Source organism: Tamandua tetradactyla, chromosome 4 (genome assembly GCF_023851605.1).
Source record: "Tamandua tetradactyla isolate mTamTet1 chromosome 4, mTamTet1.pri, whole genome shotgun sequence".
In the NCBI taxonomy this organism is placed as follows: domain Eukaryota; kingdom Metazoa; phylum Chordata; class Mammalia; order Pilosa; family Myrmecophagidae; genus Tamandua; species Tamandua tetradactyla.
The window spans coordinates 187,793,188-187,814,468 of NC_135330.1; the positions used below are offsets into that span (position 1 = coordinate 187,793,188).

Below are 21,281 nucleotides of genomic sequence, written 5' to 3' on the forward strand. Positions count from 1 at the left end.
TCTAAGGACTTCAACTTTTCCCTCTGAGTGGTATGGGAAGCTTTGCTGTGAGTAGAGGAGGGTTTTGAGGGCTGAAGCTGAGAGATCAGTTAAGAGGATGTTGTACCAAATGAGGTGAGAAAAGAATGTGGTTTGGGCCATGGTGATGGTAGTGGAGATGGCAAGAAGTGATCCAATTTAAGACATATTTAAGATATCATAGGAATGGAAAACTGGCAGAAATTCTGGGTGGGTTAGATGTGGAATGTGAGAGAAAGAAAATAATTCAGAGTGACCCCACAGTGTTTGCCCTGAACACTGGAATAAATTTGTTGGTGTCTCCTGAGTAGGATCAATTGTGGAGAGAGAGGTTGTGCATGTGTTTGGTTTTGGGCATGTTCAAATTGAGTTGCCTGTTAGAGAAGTGGAGCTGCTCAGAGCCCTTAGTAAGTTAGTCTTCCAGGCTGCTCTGACAAATACGTACAATGAAGTAGCTTAAACAACAGGAATTTGTTGGCTCATGGCTTTGTTGGCTAGAAGGTTTGCTTCTTCCCAGTGTAAGTAGTGTTCTGGCTGGCAATCTTCATCTTCCTTGGCTTTTCCTTCCCCTCCTTCCTCTTCTGGGTTCCAGCTGATGTCTGGCTTCTCCCTGTGAACCTTTCTCTACGTCTGAATTTCTTCTGTTTATAAAGGACTCCAGTAATCTGGATTAAGCGCCCCCCCCATTCATTCAGACCATACTTTAGCTAAAAATTACATTTTAGAAAGTTCTTACTTACAATGGGTCTATACTGATAGGAATGCAGATTAAGAACGTATCTATATTGGGGCCCATGATCCAATCTACCACAGTAACTGCTCAGAAATCAGTGTGGGTATATATGGATTGCCAAAGGGAGCAAGGAGAAAGGGAAAGAATAGAATAAAAGTGACCTCAAAGAAAAAGCAAACTCATTTCTGACATTCTTAGCAGGTTCAAGCATTAGAAAGAAGAAAAGAAATGAACTCATGTATTTAGGGCTTGTAATGATTTGAAGCTGTATGTATCCCAGAAAAACATATTCTTAAATCTAATCCATTCCTCTGGGTGTAAACCCATTTTGATGAGTTACTTCAGTTAAGGTGTGGCTCACCTCAATCAGGAGGAGTCTTAGTCCTATTACTGGAGTTCTTTATAACACGATGAAATTCAGGCAGAGAAAGAGAAGGCTGTAGCAAGCAAAAAGTTGAAAAGGAACCCAGAAGAGAAAAAAGAGACCAGGAGATGTCTCATGTGCTTTGCCATGTGGAATAGAAGCCAATGATCACCGGCAGCCATCTTCAGGAAGAAAACATCATTTTGATGATGTCTTGATTTGGAGATTTTCCTGGACTCAAAACTGTAAGCTAATAAATTCCCATTTTTTTAAGCCAACCTATTTCATGGTATTTGCTGGAGCAGCCTAAGAAACTAAAACAGAAGTGATTGTTGGTGTCTTCAAGAAGGAGTTAGAATAAGCCTTATCATAATTGTATCAAAGCTGATGTATTGTTCTGGAATTAGGGAGATTTCTAAACTTTTCTCCTAATTGGTTTTTAGCTGGTCATACATGGATGTAATAAAAATGATGAGCAGAGCGATGACAGGCTGAAGACGAATTTACCAAACCATGTTTGGTGCCCTGTAGGAGATTAAATATAGTGCTGGACAGAGTGTGAGTCAGAAGATCGAGATCTGCAGGAGGCACTTGTGATCTTGAACCCAGAGGCTGTCTATGCTGGAAACTGTAGGCATGACTCTTCATTGTTCATTGGTCTTCTAGGTCGAGTCTTTACATGAAGTTGTCAACAGCATCATCTTTGGAGATGGATGTAGGGATCTTAAAAATTAGCTATTGCCCTGGCATGATGGAAGTATTTTGAAAATGAAGATGCTAGTATACAGAGTATCTGAGAATCTTCTCATTTATTGGTGCTAGTGCCGATGGTTTGGTCTGCAAAAAAGGAAAATCCAGGCATACTATGCCATAACTGTGGGTGGAAGAAAAATACCCCTCAGTTGAACAGCAAATCTGAAAATTTTAAGAGAGATTAGAAGACATATGCAACAGGATTGGCTTCTTGAACTGAAGCTGGACAAAGCCCAGTTGAAAACCAAAATTTCAAAAGCAAGAATGCAGGGAATTTCCTATGTCATTCAAATCTGACATTATTTCCATGTTTCACAACGTTACCAGAATTCTCTGATGACAGATTACTTTCTTATTTTAATTTTAATATAATAATATATATACCACATAAAATTTCTCATTTTAGCCACTTTCAAGTATACAATTCAATGGTATAATTAGATTCACTATATTGTGCTACCATCACCACCATCTATAACCAAAACTTTTTCATCACTCCAAACAGAAATTCTGTAGTCAGTGAACACTCCATCACCCAAGCTTCACCTGTAGTAATCTGCATCCTACTTTTTTCTCTATGAATTTTCCCATTCTGTAAATAGAATCACACAATACCTATCCTTTTGGGTCTGACTTATTCCACTTCATGATGTCTTCAAGGTTCATCCATACTTCAGCACACATCAGAACTTCATTCCTTTTTTTGATTGAATAATAGTCCATTGTATGTATTTACCATATGTTGCTTATCCATTCATCCATTGATGAACATTTGGGTTGCTTCCGCCTTTCGACTATTGTGAATAATTCTGTTAGGAACAATGGTGTACATGTACAGATATTTGTTCAAATCTCTGCTTTAAATTGTTTGGGTTTTGTGTTAGTCAGGGTTCGCTAGAGAAACAGAACCAACAGGAGAGATTTGCAAATATGAGATTTATAAAGGTGTCTTATGCAATCATGGGAATGGAAGAGTCCAAAATCTGTAGGGTAGGCTGTGAAGCTGGCAGTTCTGATGAAGAGTATGGACAAACTCCATAGGAGAGGCTTGCTGACTGAAGAAGAAGCAGTAAAGAGTGTCTCTTGTCCCTTAAAAGCTTTGGCTGATTGGATTATCTCATTGTGGGAGGCACACCTTAGTTGATCACTGATGTGATCAGCCACAGATGCAATCAACTGACTGATGATTTAATACACCGGCCTTCCAGTTTACCAACCAGCCATAAAATATCTTTGCAGCAACGGTCAGGCCAGTGCTTGCCTGACCAGACAACTGGGCATAATCACTTGGACAAGTTGACACCAGAACCCAACCCTCACAGATGTATACCTAGAAGTGGGATTGCCGGGTCATATGGTAATCTATATTCATCTTTCTGAGGAACAATGGATTGCTTTTTGAACTTAACTTGGAAAAGGCTTAATGTGATGTAAAAGAACAATGCCACGAAGAGATGGTTTTGAATCAGTATAGCTTCTTTGTTGTCTGAAGAAAGACTCAATTTCCCAAAGCTGAGATCTGGGAGAAGTGTTGCAAATGTGTGGATGGATTTTCTCTAAGCTCTGTATAGGAACAGACAGACAGATAGACACACACATTCACAACCTTGTATCTTACAATTTATAGCACTCAAAGCCATTTAAACATGTAGATCATTGTAGACTTGCCATCTCTCTGGGAAGTCCTCTCTGTACAGAGTGAATGATTATGGCTCCCCCCGCCCCTGCCACTTTGGTTCTTGATGGAGGAAATTCTCCTTTCCCTGGTTAGCCTGGGGGCTGCCTCGACCTGTTTATACTCTTCGCATCTAAGTCTCTGTGCATGAGTACATGTGACTGTTTTGATGAGACTTCATAGTGAAGAAAAGACAGGCTTCAGCATTAATGTGCAAAGGCAGAATAATTTTTATTTTCAATGACGTGTCCTGATATATCTCTGAGAGTGAATAAGATGGAAACAGTGAGTAACACAGGCGAAAGGATTCTACCAGTGGAGTGGAAAGTATTGGGTTTGTAGGAAAGAGACCTCATAAGATTTTCCTATTTGCCTTTAAAGAAAGAATCTGTCTATAAACACAGAAAGGTATAGCTCTCCAGATGTTTTGAAACAATTGGTTAAGTATTAAAAATGTAAGCTACTGTTTGGGTCTTTGACATGGGAAATAAAATGACTCCTGATTGTTTCTGAACCCACAACAGGATCGACATATGTTTCCAATGACCATGGTCTAGCAGGCATTAAGTTCTCACTATAAATTATTTGTTGCGAATTGAAAATAAGTTGTCTGAACAAATTAAAAAGGAATCTATTGCTGTGTGTCATTGGACACTCAAAGATTTACACACCGAAGGCCTTACGTTTTCTTACTGAAATCTCGTCTTGCCCCAAAAGCTGAAAAATGTTCCATGAATTAGGAGCACATCGTGGAAAGAGTGGGATAAAGGAAAGCATTGTGGACCACCTACTGTGTGACAGGGACTCAGATGAAAGGCGTTAAATTGTGGGAATGTTGAGCATAGCCTTGAACTTCAAACCGAATGGCATGCTTTATGTCGAAAACGAAAAAACAATGTACACCAGTTAGTTCTGCCCCAATACTTTTGGAATATATATCATTGATTTTATTTGATTCAGCTTTTGTGCTCAGATAGCAATTGTGGAGTATATGACCCAACTTTGTGGTTTGAAAATGGCTGGAAGTCCTAGTGAAGATTACGGCATCTTGAAAGTCACATTTACTCCACCTCCCTATTTTTTTGGCCTGGGCAGGCACCAGCATTTACTCCCTTTTGTATTTCAACCAGGTTTAAAAAGTTCTCATTCTTTCCTTTCTTGAAATTTTAAGACTCAATCTTTCACCCTTCTACACAAATCTATAGTCTGTCTCTGGCATACTAATTTGGTTTGCCCTAAGAAAGGCATTTTTCTTTTTTTATACATGTTTGGCTTTTATAACTCCCAAAATGGACTGAAAAAAAATCCTTAATGTTCTAGACAAATGAAAGCAAAAATTGCAATTATCTTTTTAACCACTACATAAATCTCTAGAGCATTTTCCTGTATGTTTTAGATGTCCATTTAAATAGTTCTTATTTCGTCTCACTCCTGTTTGATAAAACTGTAAATAAATAGCCTAAATTCAAATAACAGCAATCTCTGCAAATACTAATACCCATCAATCATCATCATTCACAAATAAAGGATACGTACATATTACCCAGATTGAAGGGAAGAATGAAATAAGTGCCATCTTGGTTGATTAGTTACAAAATCCATAAAAGCCTCGGGCAAATTAGAGTCCAATTTGAAAGAATTTATTTCTTACTGGTGCAATTCATTTTTCCAATTACACAAAAATTTGAAACAGACCCATCTACTCGGTGGATTCGATTTTCATATGGCCGCCGCCTCAGCTGGTATTTTGGAGGAAAGGCTGAGGAAATCTTGAAGCGATCTGATGAGATTTCCTGAGCAGCAGCTACACCAAACTGCCCACCTCAAGGCACTTTTGGCTTCTCCACCAAAGGCTACAGACTGTCTGGAGCAGATGACTTTCCCGTAAACATTTGTCCTGAGCCGTGGGCTGGTGGCTTAGTGAGCACTGGCTGCGTGGCAGGTGCCTGGGGGGCTCCGTCCATCAGGGCTGTATTTGAGCACATACACGGGCCCATGGCTGTGATGTGGAAGGAACACTTACTCTGCTTGGGCACACGCACGTGCATACACTGTCTGCCATCTTTTAAGGTTAAATTGTCTGAAAAGCGCCCGGAGCTTTCCGCTCCTTGTTTGTGATAACAGCTTCAGTGCTACCCCAGACCTGAAGCAGGGTAAAGAGCCTTTTGGGGCCTTGTGATTTGTGATGGGTAGAGACGCTCCTGGAGAAGGTGAGACTAAGCTGTCTGCCGCCGCCTTGGGTGCAGGAAGCCGCGCAGTGCCCAGATCGCACATCTGCATCTGATTCAGCACGTGGCCTCAGAGAATGAAGTCCAATTCCTCCCCTCATTTCCCTTTTCCTTTGTATTGGCTTCCTAAGCCCTGAACATCAATTCGCTCTACCTACAGATTTATTGTTGGTTCTTTCCTTGGAAATGTCTACCCTTCCTTTTCTGTTAGGCTGATACTATTTCAGCATGGTTCATCCCTTACCAGCAAATAGCCCGTGGTGGAGACCATCTTGCTATGTTTTCTTCTTGGCTCAGAATGAAGCTCTTGATGAACGTCCCTATCCTTGGCAGCCTATGTGTAGGATGAGGAATGGGTACCCAACCCAGCCTGACTCAGCTGGAACTCACCTCCTGGGAAATTTGGGACGGAGAACAGGGAGTTCACTCCCTCTGCTTTGGGCTGGATCTGTGGCAAGTTCAGGAATGGTGGGATGTCTTCTCCTCACACCACAGCCTGAAGAGAGGAAGGAGCTGGCTTAGAGAGGATGTGAGAGAGTGAGAGAGAAGAATGGGAGGGAAGTATAGGAGGAAAAGGAGGAAGACAGCAACAAAGACTAGGATGAGCAGGAAGAGAAGGAGAAGAAGGAGCAGGAGAAGCCGAGCAGGAGCAGGAGGAGGAGGAAGAGCAGAAGGAGGTGGAGGGGGAGGGGAATGTGCAAAGATAAGGCAGGGAGACTGTGGGCTCTCCTGTCAAGTTTCTGGTTGCAGTATCTTCTGCCTACATTCTTGCCTTCAGGTTTAGGGATACAACATTTTACTCCTAAAAAATTTTTCTCCCTTGCTGTTTAATTTAGCTCAAGTGTGTTTTGGTTTCTTGCATCCACATGAAGCTTCCTTAATTTGTTGGTGTCATGCATACCATCTTCTTGTGCATTCCCCTCCTGAATCTTTAGGTCCAGGCCCCTCTATAAACACAGCAAACCAGGAATGTGTTGACTGTCTTCAGTAAATACTGGTGAAGGCCAAGATGTCTGGTGTGGGCAGAAGATTCCCTTTGGACCAAACTTGCTCTCTCCCCTGCTCCTTGCTCATTCCCTGCTAGCTGCAGTGGCGCCAAGAGCTTGGTTTACACTCAACACTGGTCTTTTGCACCACTTGAGCAAAGACAAAGATGAAATAAAATGGAAACATGATGGCAGCAGGATCTCACTTAAATTTGGAGAAAGAGCTGTTTTCCTTTAAATATTCCTGGAATATTTCATAGTCCAGGAGAAATCTGATCCAGGTGGGCTCATTTAATGGAGAACATCTCAAGGAATGTTTTTCCAAATTGAAAAGGCCAGGAGTTTCCAAAAGTTCGTGGGGTGGGGAGGCTGGACCTCTACCCTATGATTGGCACAGACAGGGTGGAAGCAGGAGAGGAGGTTAATGTCTTTTTGGGCTGTGGAGGAGGCCTGAGGGCAGGGGAGGAGATGATGTGGGAGGTGGGTCCTGCATGTGTCTAATATTTCAATTTGGGAGCTTCAGGTAAAGGGCTGCTGAAAGGGAGACATAGGTCCCTGGTAAGGACAATGTCGGGGTTGGTAACTGGCAGCTGATTGCTGGATGGAGAGCACTCTGCAGCTGAGAACACTGTAGACCAGAGGCTCCTTGGGACTTTTTCAAGATGGCGCTGAAGGCACAGAGCCAGGACCACAACCTAGCACTACTGACTATGGAGTCAGTGTCTGGACACTGCACTGTATCCCAGCATCTTATAAGGTCGCAGATGCAATTTTGATGAAAGGAAAGACAAAGCAATGGTGGCCATTCTCTGTCATTGCCGGCCCTGGGTCTATTTTCCTCTTTGGGCTTCTTGGACTCAATGGGAACGTCTTTGGGCATGCAAAGAATTTAAGGCCTGAAGCCCAGCAACACACCAGTGCATAAATGGACCTGGACATTATAGGACTATGCTGGAGGTGTTCCTTGTCAATGGTTAGTGTCCTCCCCATTTAAACATCCTATTAAGTTCACAGGATCTCCATGTACCCTGCATACAAAACCCTCTCCACTCTTGGCACCTCCTATTATTTCCCCAATACCAGGGCACTATTTCCCTACCTCTTGTTTTTAAATTAAATTTTATTTTTTTTAATTGTTAAATCCCCCAAGTTCACCTCAGTACAATAGGTTCTACCAAGCTAGATCAAGACAAAAATATTCAGTACTGTTGGCATCGGTTTCTGGAGGCCCTTATCCCGAGGACGCTATTTTTACCCCCAACATTGCAGTATATATATGTATTAAACACTGAAATTCAGGGAATGCTTTTGGAAGGTTTCAGAAGTGGAAGAAGTCTGCTCACATGCTTCATATCGCTTGTGAGAAATATTGGTTTAAGCCAAGGGGACCTAAACAGCTGCCTGCGTTTTCCTACGCACACTGGTTTCCGTGAAACCCAAACAGCCTTAACAAAGGAGGGAGAGGCACAATATAATAAGCATCTCGTTGACGCATTCTCCCACTTTCATTAGATCTATGACACCCAGCCAGGTGCTCATTTATAGGGCTGTTTGGGACTAATTGCTGAGGCTTTGGGCCAAAGCCTGTGATGAGGAAAGCTCAGCAGTATGTGCAGCATGGAGGTACATTTCTGTAGTCCTCTGGGGAGAAGGGCCCACGACAAAGCACCTGAACCAACATAATGGATCCTCAAACTTTAAAATTGTGTCTATAAGTGGGTACTTTGGTGATGAATGAGCTTGGAAATGTAGTCACAGATGCCACTTGGCTGTTTTCGTGGGAAGCAGAATGCAGGCTAAATGAAAGTCAGCTTGAGCAGGCACAGAGGTGAGTGGGAGGGGCACGGGGAATTGACTCCAAGCACTGATCAGTCTTAAAAGGAGGATCTTGCCTTAGGTGGTGACAGGGCGGGGAGTGGAGGTGTTGGCAGTGGAACTGAAGCTCTGCTCGTGGTGGTACCTCCTTGGCATGAAGGTCTAGGGTCTTTGGGAAAAGTCAAAATGGGAAGAGAAACCAAAAGCCAACGTGGAGTCTTCAGGTGACATTTTGTCCTAGATTAGTGCAGGCTAATATTAATTGAAAATGTCTTTTCAGTTGGCAAGTGTCTCTTTTTCACAGTTCCTAGGATCCAAAACTGAAGAATTTATGTAATAAATTGAAACTGGAGGCTAACATATTTGTTTAGATTGCAATCTCTGTAGCTCTTGGGATCAGCAGTACTATCTCAAAGGGACCAGATAATAAGAATAAGCAGGTAATCTAGGAAGAAAAACCAGAATTTGGCCTTTGCTTCTCTTTTTGACTCAGGAGAAAACACCTACTTGGGAGAACTTGGAGGGCAGAGAGAGGGGAAGAAATTAGGAATTTGTCGATAGCCCTTCTGAGAGGAATGTGTTTTGTTTTTCCCTCCTAACAAATTCTTCCTAGGTGGAGGGGAAGGTCTAAAAAAAAAAAGAGTCCCAAGAGAGCTTCAAAGTGTAGGAGGGAGAGAGAAGAGTGAAGGGTAGGATGCTTCTTTTGTCAAGTTTGCTGGTGGGCAGGAGAGGGGAAGGAATGCCGACTCGGTTTCATGATTGTGAAAGTTTTTCGAGAAGCCTGCGTCAAAGAGGCGTAAGAAGGAATGAGTTCCAAGAAGTAGGGAGGGTGGAAAAAGTCCTTTGAATATCAGGTGAAAATGCAGTCAGACTCAGAATTTTCAGTATTCATTCCTATTTGTCTAGGGCAGGCCCAAGGTGTGTTCTTAAGATATTCCAGATGATTTTTAAGCTATAATCATTTGCTAAGCCCTACTGGAAACACTTATTGCGAGTCCGGTAATTCAAGTGGGACAATATCGATAAAGCCTATTTTTTAAAAAAGAGAAAGGCAAAATGAAAGCTGTGGTTAAATAGGTACATCTTGCAAACGCATGCTGGAATGTGCCAACAATCCACCGCAATCCCAGGCGCTTGCCAGTCAAGGGAATAAGCATTCCTCTAGTATCCTGGACAGCCAGGATTGGCACTGCTTTCCTTTTATTCAATTCTCCCTTAACCAACCCCGCTCACAAGCTCTTTTTAGACTGCGGAAAACTGTTTCAAAAAAGGTGTCTGTCCTTCTTTGGCCTTTGCTGACTTTTTTTTTTTTTTTTTAAATTTTTGGAAGTCTCCACCTTCTGTTAATGTTAGTTTAGAAAATGAAACACCATGCCACTTTTTTCCCAAAACCTTTATTCAAAGCATGCAGCTAATCCAGAATCTGCCTGCACTTTGATGGGATGTGGGCCCACCGAGGAAAGATAATTTAGGAAAGAGGTTGGCAAGCCCCAAAATCAATGAAAATAAGAAGGGAAATCAAAATTTTTGTTATGTAATGATCAATAAGTATTACTGCAATGTAAATGTGTAGAAAATATAGAAGGATCAAGTATGCTGAGTAAAAGTGAAAAGAAAAATATGTTTACATTTTTACTAAATGATAGTAAGCAGTCTGTAGAGTAATTATAGAAATAAGCACCTATGCATTTAAATGATAGTTTAGCACTTTAAAATTATTACTAAATTCTTTTCTGGCTTTCTAATTCTTAAGAAACCTTAAGCAAATCTTAAGGAACTCATCCAGTTCTCTCTTTTTGTCTTTGATTTCCTTGTATTTCCTTGTGATGTGATGATGTGTTCCTCTATCCTCATTATCTTAGATGGCCCACAGATGGCATCTGGGCTTTAGCCCAGCTGTCTGTGTCTTAAAAGCCCACCTGGTGATTGTGATGCACGATGAAGGTTGAGGACCAGTGCTTTCGAGTGGCTCTTCATCTCCAGCTCCAGAATCAATGCAGGCTGAAGTGCTGTGGGATTCTAGATTGGTAGTTCTCAAAGTGTGGTCTGGGGACCATGGGCATCAGCATTCCCTGGAAACTCTTGGGTCTGGTTCCAGATTTACTGAATTGGAAACTCTGGGGCTGGGCCCCTCTGTTTTCACAAGCAGAGGATTCTTGTGCAAGTTAGGGTTAATTTATGAATCTATTCTAGATAATGCATCTCAAAATTCGACATGTCTGTAAGAATCATTTAGGACTCTTGTTTAAATGCGATTTTGATTCTCTTGGTCTCAGGTAGGGCTTCAGTTTCTGCAGGTGCTGCCAAAGCAGCTGATCCATGGACCACCCTTAGAGTAACAAGGTTCTTAAGTATTAAGGCCACTGGAAACACATAACTTTTGTTGCAAAGTTCAAGTGGGATTCCAATGTAAACATCATTCTCTTGTGGGTTTAGTTAGAATGAGTCAATACCTAAAAAACACTATCTCCTTAAATGAACATGACTTTCTGGATGTCAAAATCTGAAGTGCTGACCTTGGTGGGTGACCGATTTCTCTTTGACAGAGAGCAGGCCCTCAGTGCTTATTGAAAGAATAAGCCTACGAAGGTAACACGAAGGGCCTTTGCCTGAGTGTTGGGTAGCATCGTTCTGTTGAATCTTTTTTTTTTTTTTTAAGCTACAACAAGATGTTAAGAAGCGAGGAAAGAGGTACCCACACAGGCAATGATTAGGAGATCTAAGCCAGAAGAACTCAGCATGGCAGCCCTTCCACAGGTGGCTTTGCTGGGGTCAACACTTGGCTCCCATCTTTCCCTCTAACATTTTCTTTCTTGAACTGCAACTGAGTAAGAAATGGAATTCTTGAGGGTGGTGAGAATCCACACAAAGCAGTGTTGCCCACATGGAAGAAAGTAAGGACCTGCTCTCCTTGTCTTCCTTTGTTAACTCCACGGAAAGCTTCCTGCCCCCTTCCCTCCCACCTGCACATCTTTGTGGTTCTAGTGTTTTCAGCCTTTATTTGAAGCAAACTTCTCCTTTTCTTTGCCAAAGATCTCCCTACCAACCCATTTGTCCATCTGTTCCTTCTTTATTCCTTTAACAAGCTTTAGCTCATTAGTATTAGATGCTAATCCTTGCCCAGGAGACACTTACAACCTATTGGTTCTTTCTAGCAGAACTCTCTTCTCTTTATGACTTTCTTGGCTTTTTGTCCTCAACCTTTTGTAAAACCCAGAGTAAAAAATAGAGTGTGGGAGAATCTACTCAAGAGAGATTTACAAGTACCCCATCTTAAGGATGTGCAGATGCTTGCAGAGATCAGGTGTGACTTGAGCTAAATCCTGGGCTGATGGATCTTTGGGCTGCCCGGATAACTCATTGAGCAGCTAGAGACTCCTCTGGTCAGTTCCCACCTTTGCTGAAATGGCGTGGCACAGGGATTGCTGTCTGCTGCTGAGAAGGTGCTGCTGGTGCCTTTGACCGGCCACTGGTTTGTTCCTCCCTGAAATCGGTCCCTGCCCTTGTGCTGATTCAGTCTCTGCAACCAACCTCATAAAATTGAATTACGAGCTTCTGGAACTTTTGTCCCATCGGTTTATTTTCTTATATACGTAGCTCTGAACTGTGAATATCTACTAGTACCTTATAAAAAATGAAAAAGGAACTTGTAAAAGGCTCATCCTTCTACTTTTTTTTTTTTTTTTGGGGCAACAAAGTATGTGATTCCACAAGAAAACCAGTAAATAATACCCATAGGGAGAAACGAGGAGAGACTTTTCCAACCACTCCCCTTGCGCCCCCCCAGAAAAAAAAAAACAAAACAAGTTGAGATTGCATTCTTTGAGGAACTTGGCAAGCCAGAATCAGACCTTTACAAATTAACCCTCCATTTTCTGCCCTGAATGCATTATAATCTGGTGTTAAATTGCATAACTATTTCTCTTGTGTGACATTGGTAAGACGTGATGCTGGGCTGGAATGCAGCGTTCATGGTCTGTCAGCCCTTGCAGCGCCCTGAAAATCCTAAATCCTATCTCTTTATGGACAATCACATCAGGTCCCTCCTACGGTTCTTCACCTGTTCCACATATTTTCTATAATGTGTCTATAAAACCTCCACATAAATTCTCCAGTAAGGATGATAATTTGATTTCACAAGTAGGAAAAAATATTCAGAGCAGTCAAATCAATCTGCTTTCAGATTTGCAAAATAAGTTTTGAAAATGGGATGTGTGGAGTTCCACAACTCTGCAAACACACACTATTAAATTTATGGTCTAATTCAGGCATGTAACGTGGTTAAATTATGGTTACTCTTTGGATCCTGCATGGATTCTAAACCACAATCTTGCATGAGTATATATTTTTTTCCTTTTTTTGCACTGAACCGCTTTCATTTTTTGCAGAGTGGACACCCAGGCCCAGAACATGCTGGTGTGTCTCTTTGGCAATGCTGGGTGCACCCCAATGACATCTCTCTTTGCAGGAAGTCCAGAATTGATCCACCAGCTTCGCCCTCGTCTGCAGTGCAGATTGACAGAGGCAGAAAGCAGCCTGGGGAGGAAGTGGCAGGAGAAGCCCAGAACAGAGAACCCCTGGGAGACTTGGCCAGAGCTCTGCCCTAAGGCAGGGAGGTCACCCCAGGACCGCTGGGGCTCAGGCAGAGCTCTGGGCTCGTTGTGTGCTGTTCAGCCCTTGCCCTCCACACCACTCAGTGGCGCCCCCATGCCTGCCTCTGTCTTTCTGAACTGCTCTGCACCCTACCCACTGGCCTTGAATTTGAAACAACTACCAAAAAAAAAAAAAAAACCCAGAAGAACGTAATGTTCCCCCACCTCCACCATCTGTTCCCAAACCTTTAAATTGGATCTGAGCAATTTCCCGGAGGGCTTCCACCATCCTTACCATGCCCAGTACAGGGACCTTGACACAAGCCAAAGAGGTGTAAGTGACTTCGTATATTAAGTATAGGACTTCCAGAAAGGAAACTGACTGCACTCTTGGTAGGGGATTCTTCATCCTGCCTCACCTCAACTAAGATAATAATAACCCATGACCTGCTGCATTTTAGCTTGTTTCTTGACCAGGGCCAAAACCTTGACCGAAGGTGAGTTCAGACATGGTAGCAAATGGGAAGTTTGATAAGGTATCTCTTGACTGGCTCTGTGTCCACTTAGACCATCTTTAAACCCTTTACCTGTCCCTTTCGTCCTGTGCCCATACCCTCCTGTGTGGACCTGTTTCTCCTGTCTAAAATGCACATACTCATCTAGTCTTGAATTGTTACTGCTTTTTGCCCTCCGGCTCATGAAGTGGTACATGGAGACATGGCGCTCTGATGTTAATTTGTATACTGCTCCCATCAAGGGAGCAGCTCCTCTACTTCCTGAGGCGGCTTGGATCTAAAGTAATAACTCAGGTTGTTTATTTTTCCTTTAAAGATCCTAAAATGGTATGGCATATCTACTTCTGCTCACACATCTGCTCAAAAAATTGAGGACAATTATTTGATGATATTTTACCTCCAAATAATGTTTTGGTTTGGGATGAGTGTAAGTAAGAGCAGTTTAAAGCAGATTTATAACCACTCCCTAAAATGGGGTGCAGCTATGCATGCTACAGGGAGTGATGCATAAGTCATGGACACATGCTCAGCGGCCATCACCCAGCCCTCAGCAGCAGCCCCCACCCCTCACCCCTCCTCCTCTAGTGTGCACTGCTTCTGTTCCACAACCTGGGGCAGATGTTAAGCCTCATGAAAAGTCTCCACCAGGCCTTTAACCTGGAACCTAGGAACACCCTGCCCCAGATGCTAATCAAGGCAGGAATTCTCAGCAGCATGGCTTCCCCCTCTCCATGCTGGATAAATACTAGGCACAAACAGTATAGATTTGTCTCTCTTCTCTGACCCAAAATTGGGTGGGCAGAGTTGCCAACCATTGACCCTGACCCAGGCTGTTTTGGCCACCCCAGGAGACTGGCCCCGATGGGGCCACTTCCCTTGCTTTTATGGACCCTTTGTGCTACGTAAGTATGAGGTCGTTCGCTCAGAGTTTCTGTTGTTCCTGAACCTGAGTTCCCACGATGCACCCTATAGCAACTCGTTCCATAGCGATATCCTCTCCTTCAGTTCACAAACCATTTCTGGAGAGGCATTCCCTGGAAATAACCATCTGGGAGTTCATCTGCCTCTCTGACTTCCAGTGCCTTTCCAGTGGTCATCCCTCTGTGGCAGTGCAATGATTCACAGAGGATAGGTTCTAGGAGGAGAACAGATACTCTGTCTCTGGAAGAAGCAGGCTGTGTCGGTGTGAAAATGCCCCATCGTCAAGAAAGCAGAGCTGGGAAGCAAATCTTCTGAGTGCAGCATTGGGTAGAGATCATTCCCAGATTTTGGTTGGAGGCAGTGTGTGATTTTAGGCCATTTCTGTTAGCTTCCTTGTAAAGTTCCTACCAGCTCTCTTTTCTCTACTGGGATCACTCTTCATACAGGGGTTCTGTTCCCTGATCCCTGCTTCTCACGCACAGATGGAAGTGCTGCTAAAGACTAGTTCTGTATGTTTGGGAGGCTTCAGCTTTCTCAAAACATGAAGTTGGTGTTTCTTAAGCCCAGCCATTAGGGCACAGGAAAATTGGCATATGCCAGGTTCCAACTCAAATCTGGCAGGGACTTTTGCACTGGCATTGCTGACTACTGCACTTGCCTCTCCTCCTTTCTCTCCACTGCAGCTTTCGGAACATGCTCAGGCCACACATGTGGGACCCTTCACAGCTGCAGGGCCCAGATGCCAGATGCTGGAATGTGTTTTTTCCAGCAGCAGCAGGGGCAGCTGGAGCAGTGCGTGGGCCTGGGGATCTCACTCCCTCCTGGCTCCTTTGCAAGCTTCAAGGCTGGCTCTTCTGCAAAACTCTCGCTTCAGCCGACCAGCTGACAATCTCTTGGCTGCATTGCTGGATGCCGTTGTGTTTTGACTTGCTTGTGGTGGCATGGCCTTTATTGGCTACGGGTGTAAGATTTCTGTGCAAACCATTACTCTGATGAGTGCCAAGCTCATCGGTTTCACGTCCATAATGAGACCTTGCCATTTCTCTCAATACCCTGGATCTTTAAGTGGTCAGGATGAACCAACCAGAAATAATTAGGATGAGCCTAATTCTCCACCTGTGTGAGGAGAGAGTGGACCAATCTGAAAGCATAAAGGGAATTCTTGTATGTCTTTGGATTTCCTCATGCATGGGGTGGGGCCAGGATGTGACGGTTTTCTCACATAAACAGTATAGTGTGTTTTCTGGGTCACTAAAAAATGGGTGGGGAAGAGACAGAGTTTCCACTCACCACCTCGGCAATTAAGGGACATTGGTTGCCAGTGGAGAGATTCCCCAAGCAGTGCATCTTTTTGAAGTTTTGTAGCTTGAGTGTATGGATTCAATGAAGCTTTTAGGGGGGAGGGACCTCTGCTTGTTTTTCGGGAATGGTAGAATGCCCAAATGCAAAAGCACCCAGCCCTGTGCCTGTGTAAGCTGGCTGTGTGGTAAGTGATTGGATAATAGTGCCTGGACGTCAGGAGAGCTAACTGATGCTTCTCTCTCTTCTGTGCCCAGCAGGATTTAATTTCCTGTTATTCCTTGTGGACAAGGAGAAGAAATCGAGCTCATGGAGTTGCATTTACAATGAAGACTCTCTAGGCATGCTTTGGGTATAACTGAATTTCCTCTTACCCCTCCAGCCTCATCTCTCCCTCATGGTATCTGCTGTGGCCCCTGCAGTTCTCTACATGTGCTGTACTATCCGTCCACCTGAACTTTTACTTCTGTCTCCAAATTAGGTGGTCCCTGACTTGACCCCAGATCTACTCCCTCTGAGGAGCCTTCTTAGGTGCCCAAGCCTGGGTGAAGTATCCCGTGATGTATTCACATAGACAATCGGTGCCAAGCCAAGTAGAGTCTGCATCTGACTGTACTGTAAAGCATGCTTCCATTTATGTCTCCCCTTCTAACCATTAAACTCTGCTCAGGAAGGGATGTCCAGACAGTGATTGGTACATAACAGATTTTTAGATAAAACTTCTTGTTCCATGTTTGGATGCAGGTAAAAGTTCTAGAGTCCCTTAATCTCTAGATGCATATCATGTCCAAAACATCTCAAACGAGACATTTCTTGTAACTAAAACTTTTAATAATTGCATTTTATGAGACCTTACTAAGTGCAGGAAACTGTGTAAGAAGCTTTACATATAATACTCTGACAACCCTACAAAGCAAATATCCAAATTTCTGTTTTGCATGCTATATTTTGCTGGTGATGAGACACCTAGGAAAACAGAGAAGTGGAGAGGCGGCATGGTTTGAGTTGGACCTCCCTTTGGCACTAATTTCTCCTTTCAGCTCTGCTAGAAACTGATGCATCAGTCAGGATAAGCTATATTAAGCTGCATTAGCAAACAAAGAAACCCCAATCTCAGTGGTTTAAAGCAACAAAGTTTTATTTCTCATTTTCACCGTGTGCTTCTCATATCAGTGGACACTCTGCTTGTTGTGTGGTCACCATGGTCACTCATGAAGCTAGGACAAGGGGACAGCCACCCTTTTGAGCATTAATGGTTCCATGCCAGAAGAAAATCAAGGATGGAGCATCTTAACACAGGCAATTAAATGCTCAGTCACTTTGGATCACAACTCACTGACTGTGTTTAATTTCTTGGTCCTGCCTAGAAATGAAGTGCTAGGCAGTCAAGTCTGAAAGGTGAAGGGAACTTGTGATGAGGGAGTTATGCTAATTACTACCATGTCTAGTAGTATTTACTCACATATTATAATACAAAGGACGATTCTTGGTGGTACATGTCTCTCATTGCAGCTTCATTAGGGACTCAGTATTCCTCCAACAGAAAGATTCCAAAGTTTAAAAATGGATTGTGTCAGGGATAATACTCTCTTACCTTGGATCGGTGAGAATTATTGCTCTTAAAGGGATCTTAGTCCAGATGGTAGCTATGGCTATAAATTAAATGGGAAAATAAGCAACAACCCTAACATCTTGCCAATTCCTTTCCATTCCTTTATGCCACATCAAAGTGACCTTATACCACATCTTCTGGGCTATAAGAATTTGCAGCCTAAAAAAGGCAATATCTTTAATTTACCTGCAGCTTCTGTTTATTTAGTCCCAGTCCTGGACTGGTAAATTGGTATCTGTCTGTAGAGTTTATGTTGTCAACATCAACATTATTTGCAAAAAAAAAAAAAGAAATCCAGAGCGCTCATGAAATTAAGGCATTCCTGGCGTTCCTGTATTTAAATATTAGTGAGGATGGTTTGCCCAATCTTGGAAGCACATATACACTCTCATAGAATATACCTTTTAGGGGTGGGGTTGGGGGAGAAGAGGGCAAGTTGATTTATTTCTTTGACGCATCCTACCTGTTTTTTTTCTTTTTTTCGCTTGGGCAGGCACCAGGAATCGAACCCAGGTCTCCAGCATGGCAGGCGGGAACTCTGCCACTGAGCCACCATGGCCCGCCCCCTCCCTGTTTTTGTTCAGAAAGTTTGAATGCTGAACAACTTCATATCAGTTGACTTGGAAAGGCAGTCAGGTTTTCAGCAGATTTTCTCTGCTGTGTGCTGGGAACAAAGGAGACATGCTTTCTGCCTACAAGGACTTTACAGTCTAGTGAAGAAATGAAAAACATATAGGTGAGAAGAGAATGAAATGCAGGTTATTATTTTTTTCCTGAGCAAGCACTATACATTTAATGGGTTACCTACAAGGTAAAAAAACTTTGACTTTTCTACTGCTCGCTAACCCTCCTTCTTTTTTGGGGGGGGGTGAGGTGGGGTGGGGTAACTCTCCTTATTTAAATCTATGAGAACACGCTCATGATTTCTTTCATATAATATTCAGTTTGGTAGATTGGACTCTTCCGGAGGGAACAAGGGCCCTCTTATTTCCCCAATGCCTAGCAGAGTGCTGGGTGATTTTCAGTAGATATGCTTGAATAAATATATTCAGATATCAATATTATAATTTAGTAAATATTTACTGAATACCAACTACAAGGAACATAAAGATGAGAAAGACAACTTCCCTGTCTGCTGGGGAATAGTTAGTTCACTGCATATATTCGATATAGAGGTGTCTTTTAAATACAGCGACCATAAATAAATACAACCATTATGTGTTTGGGAGTGAATGTGTGTGTGTGTGTTTGTGCATGTGCATACACTTGGTGAGCTATGAAACTCCATTTAACACCATCCACCTACACTGAGAAAGGTCTACCAGAAGAACCTACCCTTTACAGACCCCAACGTCCTTAGACCAGGAAATCAGGTCCATGGAAAGCCACTCCAAATTACCAGATTGTGGTGGCATTTGACACTGGCGAGCAGGCAGCACAAAACCTCAGAGTTATGTGGACCATTTATAGCCATGGCCAGCTCTAATTTTTGCTTGAACTACCAAATAATCCGTGGCAATATCTAAAAATTGTGCTTCAAGTTCCCTTTAAGAGCAGATGTACATTTTTGTGTGTGTGTGTGCATGAGGTATGCAAAACCCACCTGGACATTATGCCTTATAAAAGAAGAAATCACTTATTGAAATAGACTGGGCATGTCTGTGTTTCTTCTGAACTTCTAACCCAAGCTGAGCCAACAGCAGAAATAGAGGAAGGCCAGTTTTCCCACCACTCATCGGAGTTGCTTTGGGCGCTTCAATAAAGTGGGAAGGAGGTTGTAGCTGGCATGCATTTGAGAGGGGCGGGCTGCAATATTTACCAGGTTTCCTGTATAATGAAATCCTGCACTTTAGTTATTGACGGGGGACAAATACATCCTGAAGCCAAAGCCAAATTGAAGTCATGGTTAATTTGGACAGAGCCAAACTGATAAGGGGGCCCCTTTCTCAGAAGAATGTCTTACTGTTTGGAAGTTCACAATCCATTCTATGGGATTAAACAGAAGAATAATAAATTATCCTTTCTTTATCCTCTGAGTATCTGCTGAAAAGATCAGCTCTGAGTGGATATTGGATCCTCTTTACTTAGTTTAGACAGGTGAGGAAAAGCAACTCTGTGTCAGGGAAACTGTCACCCAAGACAAGAGCTTAGAAATGATTTCTTTCTGGTCAGGGCAGGGCTTAATGGAAAAAAAAAAAATACCCACCTACGTCTCCCTGCCTCCACAGGAACCAAGGGCATGCTTCTGCATTCCTAGCCCTTTCTGCTCTGTTTCTCACAGAGGCATGTGGAGAATGTCTGGGGAGACGCAGAAAAAAATTAAAGGTTCAGGAAAATATATATCCAGTACACCCCAAAATGGCAGCCAATAAATCCCAAGTGTCCATGAGCCTGTGGTCTGGGATTCACTTGGTCACCCAAGACAGATCACCTTTGGGGAAACGGAGGCAACCTAAGCCTTGGTTCTATGCCATGTGACCTCAGGCAAAGAGTTATCTCCATGGTGATGTGAAGATAATTATATCTGTCCCTCCTAAATCACAACACCAATGGTTGTAAAATGTAAATGAAGTGTTGAATGTGAAAACACTGCATAAAAGTATTCAGTGTTGTGCAAAAGCACATCTTTCTATGGTTGGTTCACTTCTAGTGTTAGGTGTCGCCATTTGCCCTTCTCTGTAACTGCTCAGTGCTCCATCCTACAGCTTCGCAAACAGGGCAAGATGGATTTGTGTATTTGAGTTTTCTGGGACAGCATTAAAATATTCAAAGGTTTGATCACAAAAGTTTTCTGGGAGATTATTAAATTATTCAAAGTTTCGATTCCTCTGAAAATAGTGAGAGGAGCTGGATGAAGCCACGTTTATTAGTTGTGAGGTCTGCAAAGCCAGTCCACTGCAGAAGAACCTGCATACTTTTGAGTTGGTACCATTTTCCTGTCCTTTGTCTTCCCTTTATAATATCATTTGTGGTTTCATAATCTTTGAAAGGAAAGTCTTCTCTTGATTGTCTTGAATGAGACCCCAGGTGTGTTGGAGATTGTTAATGTTGAAATTATCCAACAGATATTCATGAGACAATTCATGCAACCCTTTCAACAAAACATAGCTCATGATCTCTTGAAATGGCCTGCCGAGGTAATCAGCTCAGTACTGCTCCCATTTTCCTGGAGAAAAAAGGCCAGGGGCCTGCCCACCTTTTACAGTACAGTGGATCTTTGATTTGTGCCAGGCCATTAAATCATAGCTTTTGAACACTTTTCACTTGAAAACATGTAAAGACAGATATGTATGGGTAAGCCTAAATCATACTTCAGATAGTCCATACCAGCAGTGCTGAACTTTTAGTGTGTATTAAATAAAATAATGGAACTCGTTAAGAATGGAGATTCCTGGGCCTTGTGCCCAGTGGTTCCAGTTTAGGAAGGCTGAAGGGAACCCAGGAATCTGCATGCTTGTAAGCCCTTCAAGGGTTTTTGATGAGGATAGACCCAGGATTACACTTCGAGGATTAATAATTTATAATTTGAGGATTTAGGGGTAAAAGGTGATGAATCCGTTATTACAGTACAGGGCAAATTTGTATGGAATAAACACTTTGCCAAACTTGTCGCTAAGGTACCCGAGTGCTGAAAGAATTACTAAGGGTGAAAAAGACAATTGGTAAAAATGCCTTAACGACGTTATTATCTCTGTAAATCCAATAGGAAACCCTGCAAGGGTAGTGTTGCTAGCTGTCCTGATTAATACAAGTCACTGAAAGATGGACAC

General features: G+C 42.8%; 1 long non-coding RNA gene across 4 annotated transcripts in view; it reads left to right on the forward strand.

Annotated features, from left to right (window-relative positions):
• LOC143679590 (uncharacterized) overlaps positions 1-18,499 on the forward strand; it is a 43,063-nt gene extending 24,564 nt beyond the window's left edge. For 2 of the 4 annotated variants that reach the window (XR_013173854.1, XR_013173858.1), the window contains one exon: positions 16,160-17,222. This is a non-coding gene — a long non-coding RNA (uncharacterized LOC143679590). Of the gene's footprint in view, positions 1-16,159; positions 17,223-18,004 lie in introns of those variants that run through there. The other 2 variants (XR_013173857.1, XR_013173855.1) reach the window with 2 other exon arrangements.
• Positions 18,500-21,281: the final 2,782 nt, after the last annotated feature.